At 34.3% G+C, this 8884-nt stretch overlaps 1 non-coding gene across 1 annotated transcript; it reads right to left on the bottom strand.

Annotated features, from left to right (window-relative positions):
* Positions 1–1501: 1501 nt before the first annotated feature.
* On the bottom strand, positions 1502–1573 carry TRNAR-UCG. Its single transcript has one exon. It is a non-coding gene; the product is annotated as a tRNA-Arg (tRNA).
* Positions 1574–8884: the final 7311 nt, after the last annotated feature.

The following is an 8884-nucleotide window of genomic DNA, read 5'->3' as shown; positions in this document are numbered from 1 at the left end:
TGAAAAAAACCCGCTCTCGTTTCCTCTCTCCTCCACCCCTCTCTATTTCTTGCACACACGTACCCACGCGGGCACGCACACTAACCTTTTTAAAGTAGTGCCCAAATAATTGCCAAGAATGCGTGAAGCGCTTCAATTCAAATTAATGTAGAATTAAAGAGCACTTTTTTCATTCCCTGCTTACGGGCATAAGTTCCGTGGTAGGGAACAAACTCGGGATTTTCATTTGTCTAATCAGGCGAATTCCACCACTACAGGTCAGGGCCACAACTGCACCTAAACTCTCACTTGCACTCGCACACTCTTCATATTTACCAACACATCAGCGGTACACACAAATTTTTTACACTCACCACTAGGCGAAATCCGGAACTGTATACACAACTCTCATCCCCGCACACAGCTCTTGATTCCTTACTCACATACCCCCACACACGCATCAACAAATACAACCTAACATTTACCATAATGCTATTACCACTCATAGAAACACACACATCGTATTCTCATCACTATACATCCCCAAATGCACACACACGCTCATTCTCACTCCCACACATAGTCATGCACTCGTGGATGCACTCACACCATTATCTACACGCCCTCACATTTACCCACATGCGATTCTGACACTCGCTAAACACAGCACATCTTAACCTGCCACTGCGCCCACACTCTCAATAACACTCAAATTCCTTTCTCTGTCACATATAGCCACTCCCACTCACGCCTTCATTGGTCCACACACACACACACACATACCCTCAAATTGAACGGCATGTTAACGAGACTCACGAGGGGTTGGAGGGATAGGGCGCTCGGTTTAGGAGTCTTGTGAATTTTCCTTCTCTGTTGGACTCAAAAGGTAGCTTGCCTTCCATCGAAACCAAACTGGATTAATGTACATCGATCCTCACAAGTTCATTCCCAAACCCTCGGATGCACCCCACTCACACGACGTACCAAACACACAAACTTCTGACTCTTGTAAACGTTTAAGTTTTCTTATATTCATTGTTATTGGTTGTCTGTAAGCGCATTATATGTCATTTACTTTTCTCCAAGTCAAGTAAATTACTAACATGATAAAAAACCCACTAACAAAGTTTTTAAAGTAAGTAGTATGATGCAGTTCCCTTCCCAAAGACAGAATAGATTTCAAAATTCAATTCTTGTAGTTAAAACTGATTCGATTTATTGTCGGAGAAACCACTATGTATGTAAATCATATAGACAAAAATATTATTTTATCCTAGTTCAAGTGCTATTAGTGCTTGATAGCTCTTGCTATTACAGTTAATCGATTACTTTACAACTAATAAGTTACTATATATATATATATATATATAAATGTGTGAAGCTATACATGTACAACAGCTTTGGCAACTCTTTTATTTAAATATTGTAAAGAAATGGATGAAGAGAACAATGGTAGACGTAGCTTAAATCAAGGTTCCCCAGAGCTATCTACCCTTTGGAAAAATTGGTTATGCCGAAAAAATGTCTCTGCCGGGAATCGAACCCGGGCCCCCAGCTTCGAACGCCGGTGCCTTAACCACTAGACCACAGAGACGGGCTAGTGGCTAGGCCGACCGAGATCCCTTTGACCGTCAGAAAGACAGATTTTCGACACTATACCAATTACCTTTGTCGGCATAACCAATTTTTCCAAAGGGTAGATAGCTCTGGGGAACCTTGATTTAAGCTACGTCTACCATTGTTCTCTTCATCCATTTCTTTACTATATATATATATATATATATATATATATCTACGCTTTCTAGGGGCTTACATGTTTGTTTTAAGAGTTTAACCAAGTACCAGTTTCTAATTCTACCAGTTCTACCAGTTTTTTATCCAGAATTTTCTACTTTCTGTATATTAGCTTATGAAAGTGACTGAACTAACTGTGAGGATTACAGAAGAGAAGCCAGGAGCAATATTTACATCAAATTTTCAAGTGCAACTGGTGAGAATTCTACCTTCAAGTTTGACCAGCTGTGTGATATTTTGTACTGACTTACTGTACAGTCCCATACCTTCACTTTTTTGTGCTTGAAAACTCCTTACTTGCCTCTGTAATATATTGAAGTGATTCTTGGACACAGTCTCCATTCATTGCAACTCAACCGTGAATTGGACAGCATTGAAACTTGCTCTTCATTATTCAATGCAAACCTGAATAGCGCATTCTGTGACTACTTACGTCCTTATACCTCTATTCATCATGCCAAATACACCTTCAGTGAGCACAAGGTCTACTGCAGAGAAAGCTGCTCACAAGAAGGTTGTGACTGCTGTTATTAAAGACATTATGTCCAATGACAACTTCCTCGCCATCATTGAGAAAGCATTGGATAGACGATTTTCTGAACTTACAGCTGCTGTAGAAAGACTTGAAGGTCAAATCCTTGACCTCGAGAATGGAAGCAGAGAGAAGGAGCAGAAGATCAAATCTCTTCAAGCAAAGTTGGAAGGGCAATCTACAACCATCGATGTCCTGAGAAACCATGCAAATGATCAAGAACAGTACTCTCGCCGAAACTGTCTCCGATTTTTGGCATCGAAGAAACTACCAATGAAGACACCAATGATGTAATTGTGAAACTCTCCAATGATGTCCTGGATGTACCACTTACCAAAGGGGATATTGAGAGAAGTCACAGGTTATCTAACAAGCAGAAGGAACCAGACTCTACAAGTAGACGCCATCCACCCCGTCCAATAATTGTGAAGTTTGTCTCATATCGTATGCGCCAAGCTGTCATGAAAAACCGTCGGAAATTAGCGGGACAACGCAAATCGATTCAAGAGGATTTGACAAGCATCAACGCAAAGCTTCTCAAGGAAACGAAGAATTGTCCCCAAGTAGCCAACACCTGGACAAGTGATGGTCGAATCATCGCCCTCATCAAAACCGAAAGAGGAACCGAGAAACGAAGCATCAGAAGTGCACTCGATCTCAGACGACTGGAAAACCTAGTGAGGCCTTGATGTAATGTATCTTTCTAACATTTGAACTTGCAACATTTTAATGACTTTGTCTTGCTCCTGGCTACAACCCAAGTTGAAAATTGGAACTCACTCTTTGTAGTATTCAGAGCATTTTTATTTTTATTTTTAGTACTACGTTTTTAGATGTCTCTGTAAATATGTTTCCTTATTGTGCTTCTTTCTTATTCAATGAATTTGCATGCATGTCTATGAAATACTCACAGCAGTACACATTTATTACACCACCATCTTTTATGACGATTTCGGATAGATTGCAATTTGATTCCCCTACACAACCCCTAATGATTTTAATACTTGTAGATATTTAAACAATGAAAACTTATCAATGATCCACATGAATTGCCGTAGTCTTAAGAAAAATTTTGATCATATGAATTTATTTCTAAATTGCTTTAATGATAAATTTTCAGTTATAGGTTTAACTGAGACATGGCTGAAAGAGGACGAGAGTACTTATTTTAACTTGCACAATTATGCCTTTCTTGCCAAAAATCGTGTTTTTAAGCGAGGAGGTGGAGTAGGAATTTATATCAGAAATAATATCTTATTTACAAGACGAACAGATTTAGAACTTATGGATGATGTTATTGAATGCATGTGTATTGAAATTTCAAGAAATCGTTCCTCCAACAGTCTCTTGATTTATGTCATATATAGACCTCCAGATAAATCTGTTACATTATTTCTTGATAAATTAGAACTTATATTGCAAAATGCCTTGCATGAAAAGAAGGATTGTTTTTTACTTGGAGATTACAATATCAACTTGATGTACAATTCTCAACTATCAAAAACTTTTTTAGATCTATTAACATCATTTTCATTTTCTCCTCTAATTTCTAAACCTACTCGAGTTACCTCTGAGAGTGCCACACTCATAATGTTTTTACTAATGTACCAGACAGTGTTAGTCGTACTGGAATTCTTACATGTGATTTTAGTGACCATTGTGCAATATATGCAATTTCAAATTACAAAAAGTGCAATTCTTTACCTTCGTTTTATCAAAAGCGAAGTATTAATAGTGACTCAATTTCTCAATTTTGTATGGAGTTACAAAAACAAAATTGGTCTTTTGTTTATAATTTTACTGATGTTAATGCTAGATTTGATGCATTTTATAGTTATTATATGATGAATGTTTCCCTCTCAAACTTTTCAAATACAATGTTAAAGATAATAAACCATGGTTTAATAGTACTTTACGGAAGATGTGTAAAAAGAAACATAATTTATATCGTAAATTCATTAAAGATCCATCATTGAGTAAAAGAAATAAATAAAAAGAATTCAGAAATGAATCCAATACCGAAGTTAGAAGATGTAAAAGGAAGTATTAGGTAAACAAATTTACTCAACGGTAATATTAGTAAAACATGGAAGACCATCAATGAAGTTATTAACAAACGTAAAGTAAAATATCAGTGTACAGTTATTAAAGATGATGATAATGTGAAAACCAAAGATATGGTTGAAATTTTTAAACATTTTAATAGTTACTTCAGTACAATTGGATCTAAACTTATAACTAGTTTACCATCGAGCGATTTGCATTTTTCCTTTTTTATGAAAAGAAGAATAGATCATTCCATGTTTGTAACTCCAGTGAGTCAAGCTGATATTATTGATGTAGTCACGTCATTCAAGGTAAATAAGAGTCCGGGATTTGATGATATCAATATTGAAGTTTTTAAAAAGTCGTTATGTTTTATTTTACAACCTATGTGCAATATTTTTAATATGTCATTAGAGTTAGGTATATTCCCCGATAAACTCAAAGTGGCTAAAGTAATTCCAGTTTTTAAAAAAGGGGATAAAGAAAAAGTTTCTAACTATCGTCCGATTTCTCTTTTATCTGTTTTTACTAAGACATTTGAAAAAATTGTATATAATAAATTATTGAATTATATTGATAAAAACAATATTTTATACGAAAGACAATTTGGTTTTAGACAAGGTCACTCAACGAGTACTGCTCTTTTAGATTTCACAAACACTCTTGCCAATGTTTTTGAACAGAAAAAGTTTTTAATTGGAATATTTCTGGACCTTTCAAAGGCGTTTGATTGCATTGATCACCATATATTATTGCAGAAACTTGAATATTACGGTATCAGGGGAAATATACACAATTGGTGTAAAAGTTATCTTTTTAATAGAAAGCAGTTTGTATGTATTGACAATGTATCATCTGACCAACTTGATTTAACTGTCGGAGTGCCACAAGGGTCAATCCTCGGGCCTTTGCTCTTTTTAATATTTGTAAATGATTTTCAATATGTTAGTAAATATTTTTGTCCAATTATGTTTGCAGACGATACTAATTTATTTATTTCAGGTCAAAACTTAAATGAAACAAATGTTATTGTCAATACTGAATTAAGAAATGTTTACAAGTGGTTTATATCCAACCGTCTCATAATTAATTTTGACAAAACTTCATATATGCTTTTTAAATCTAAAAATATTCATTACATAACTTTGATATGCAAATTCAAATAGGTGATGTCAATATCAAAAGAGTAGAGCACACAAATTTCTCGGGTATATTAATCGATGAAAAGCTTACCTGGAATGAACATGTTAATAATATATCATCCAAGATAACTAAGGCTATTGGTGTTTTAAATCGTATTAAATTTGTCGTGCCTTTTAAAGTACTAATGATGCTATACAATTCAATGATTTTATATACCCCATTTGTCTTACTGTAATATTGTTTGGGGTTATATCCAACCGTCTCATAATTAATTTTGACAAAACTTCATATATGCTTTTTAAATCTAAAAATATTCATTACATAACTTTGATATGCAAATTCAAATAGGTGATGTCAATATCAAAAGAGTAGAGCACACAAATTTCTCGGGTATATCAATCGATGAAAAGCTTACCTGGAATGAACATGTTAATAATATATCATCTAAGATAACTAAGGCTATTGGTGTTTTAAATCGTATTAAACATGTCGTGCCTTTTAAAGTACTAATGATGCTATACAATTCAATGATTTTATATACCCCATTTGTCTTACTGTAATATTGTTTGGGGAAACTGTGGAATTACTATTTTAAACCGATTATACATACTACAAAAACGTGCAATTAGGGCTATGTGCAATGCTCCACCTTTAAGTCACAGCTCTCCTCTTTTTAAGAAAATGAATGTTTTAAATGTCTTTCAAATTAATCACCTACAAGTTGCCATATTTATGTATTCTTATTTCAAAGGTATACTGCCCATGAGTTTTAATGATCTTTTTACTAAGAATAGTGCAATACACTCATATAGGCACAAGGGGATTTACGTTTACCTTTCTTAAAACTTAATTTCTCAAAAACTACCATTGCTTTCATTGGTTCTAGATGCTGGAATAACATTCCAGATGAACTTAAATTATGTCCGACTTTGTTAACATTCAAACGTAAATACAAGGCATATATACTGCATGTAGATTTTTAATATACTTAGCATGTATAATTTATTTTCGTAATCTTCTTTTTTTAATGCCAATTCTCTATTCTCATTTTTTCCGTATCACTGTCCCGTTTCTTTCCAACCCCCTTCTCTCTAATTTCTGCCTGTCTGTCTCGCACTTTCTGTTTTTTATGATATGAATGTATCTTTTTACTCTCATTCTGGGATTGCCCTCGATAAGCGTCTTTGGCTTTTTGGCAATTCCTCCGTATTCAGATTACATTATGTTCTGCTTCTTTGGTTGTTTTTTGTATTTTTGTTGTTGTATTTTTGTCATTCTTAATTGATTCTTGTTTGTATTTTATCATGTTTTTTACATTGTACAATTTGAATTTGAATATGGAAATAAATGAATTGAATTGAATTGAAAAAAACATGTACATTGTACAGGCTCTGGCAATTTCTTCCTTTCAATTCATATTTTGTGAATCCTTATATGTATTTCAGATGTAATAGCATGTTACTAAGAAATACGATGTCAACTGTATAATGATTGTAAACTCAACAAATTGAAAACTTGAAATGAAACGATTAAATTGAATTGAATGAAAGAAAATACAGTCAATCGTGTGAGATGGGGATGTTATATTTGAATATCCTTACCATCTATTTGAAATTGTTCATTTGAATACGAGCAATGTTTATCGGTTAGGAATAACTGATCAATCAAATTTAATTAAATGATCATAATTCTGTGCTATATTAATCCTATAGATCACGAGTCTAGGAAACATACACAAGTTACATGTATTTCATTCAGTACAGATAAAACAAGTCTACTAACAATTAATTCACTTCCAGGTTATTCGCCATCTCAAGTTCTTTACATTCCTAACGCTCATGATCTCGAGTACCTGGTGACTTTCTGTGGAGTTAAGACTACAAACAATTCCTTTCCGATTTTCATTTCTGCGATACGGGTCCCATGCTCTGCCAGGAAAAATGCTTGTGGTGTTTATTGGGCAAACTTTTCTTTTCGTATTTTCGTTGATCGGATACACCCGATTGATATTATACTTCAAAATTCTAAACATACATCGCATTGTTTCTTAATTAAAGAAGGAAAAAAATATATAGTCATTATGTGTGACAGAATTATAATATCTACCAAAAAAAAGTTGCTATTCGTTCAAACAATTTCGTTGGATTAAATCGTTGCCTGGACCCCTCATGTGATTTGTCTGTTCTCCTGAACCATAGTGCGTAGATTTTTACATCAAAACTTTCGTGAAATATATACACTACCTTTTTATTAATTTTCATTTGATTTTTTATTTCATTTTTTTATTCTTTATTTCATTTTAATTTAAATTGTTATTATCTTCAACAACTGTGGGGGCCGGGGTTGGTTGGGGCTTGGGGTGGGTTGGAGCATTGTGGTTTTCTTTGGCGCCTGTGAAATACATGTAGATTTGTGCGGTGCTGCCCTCAATTTGTTGCAATGATAATTCAACACTTGTATTGTTAATAGGGATAGATTGAGGGCGGTGTTGCATGAATTAGTTTTGGAGGGGGTTGCAGTGTTTCGGCTTGCCCCGTGTTCTAGCTGGCCCCGGACTCCCCTACAGTTGTATTTTACAATTTTTGTGTTACATGCATGTTTATCTTTGTAAAGTCACATGGATTGGAAAGGAAGACCTTCGGGTTATAGTTATTTAGTTAATCTTTTTCCTTTCCCGGCATCCATGTGACTCTCCTTATCCTATTGTTTGTATATGTTGTATTATGTTTCATTCTGCCGAATAAATAATAATGACAATAATAATCGTCTTTGTGGTGATGTCAGGTTGCTTTTGCAAAACTTATTCTTTTCATTTAGGACTGGTACACCTGCCTGTTCGAAGTTAAAATCTGTTCCCCATCACCATTAATTGTGTTATAAAAATGCAAACTGTCAACATAAAAATATTACCATTGCAGAGCAAAGGGAAACTACCATTTTTTTTATTCAAAACCTTTCGCTGTTTTGATATAATTTATGATGACTCCAAATCTCCTCGTCTTCCCATTTAAATGACTATAGATCTAACGTTTCTTAATTTTAGTATTTTACAACATCTTTCTCATTCTTACTTTCCACATTGAAGTTAAAACATTTCTTACATTTGATTTTTATTATTGCAGACATTTTATATAGTATTTTCATAAACCATTATCAAGCTGATAAAACATCGTCTCGTGTTGACTTTCTTTTTGTTCGCTCGTGCGTGGGTACAAAGACATTCATTTCTCTGTTTCGATAGGGTTACATTCCCAATAACGAAATGGACATAAATTGTTTTGGACAAAATTGAAAGGAGAAACAAAGGGTATTTTTGATATGTGGAAAATATATATGATGTGAAACTTTATAGCGACAGTCTATGGCCATCCGAGATTTACATTGAGTCCG

Source organism: Lytechinus variegatus, chromosome 11 (genome assembly GCF_018143015.1).
Source record: "Lytechinus variegatus isolate NC3 chromosome 11, Lvar_3.0, whole genome shotgun sequence".
In the NCBI taxonomy this organism is placed as follows: Eukaryota; Metazoa; Echinodermata; class Echinoidea; order Temnopleuroida; family Toxopneustidae; genus Lytechinus; species Lytechinus variegatus.
Note: the sequence above shows the minus strand (reverse complement) of the source record. Positions and strands in the feature narration are given on the sequence as shown.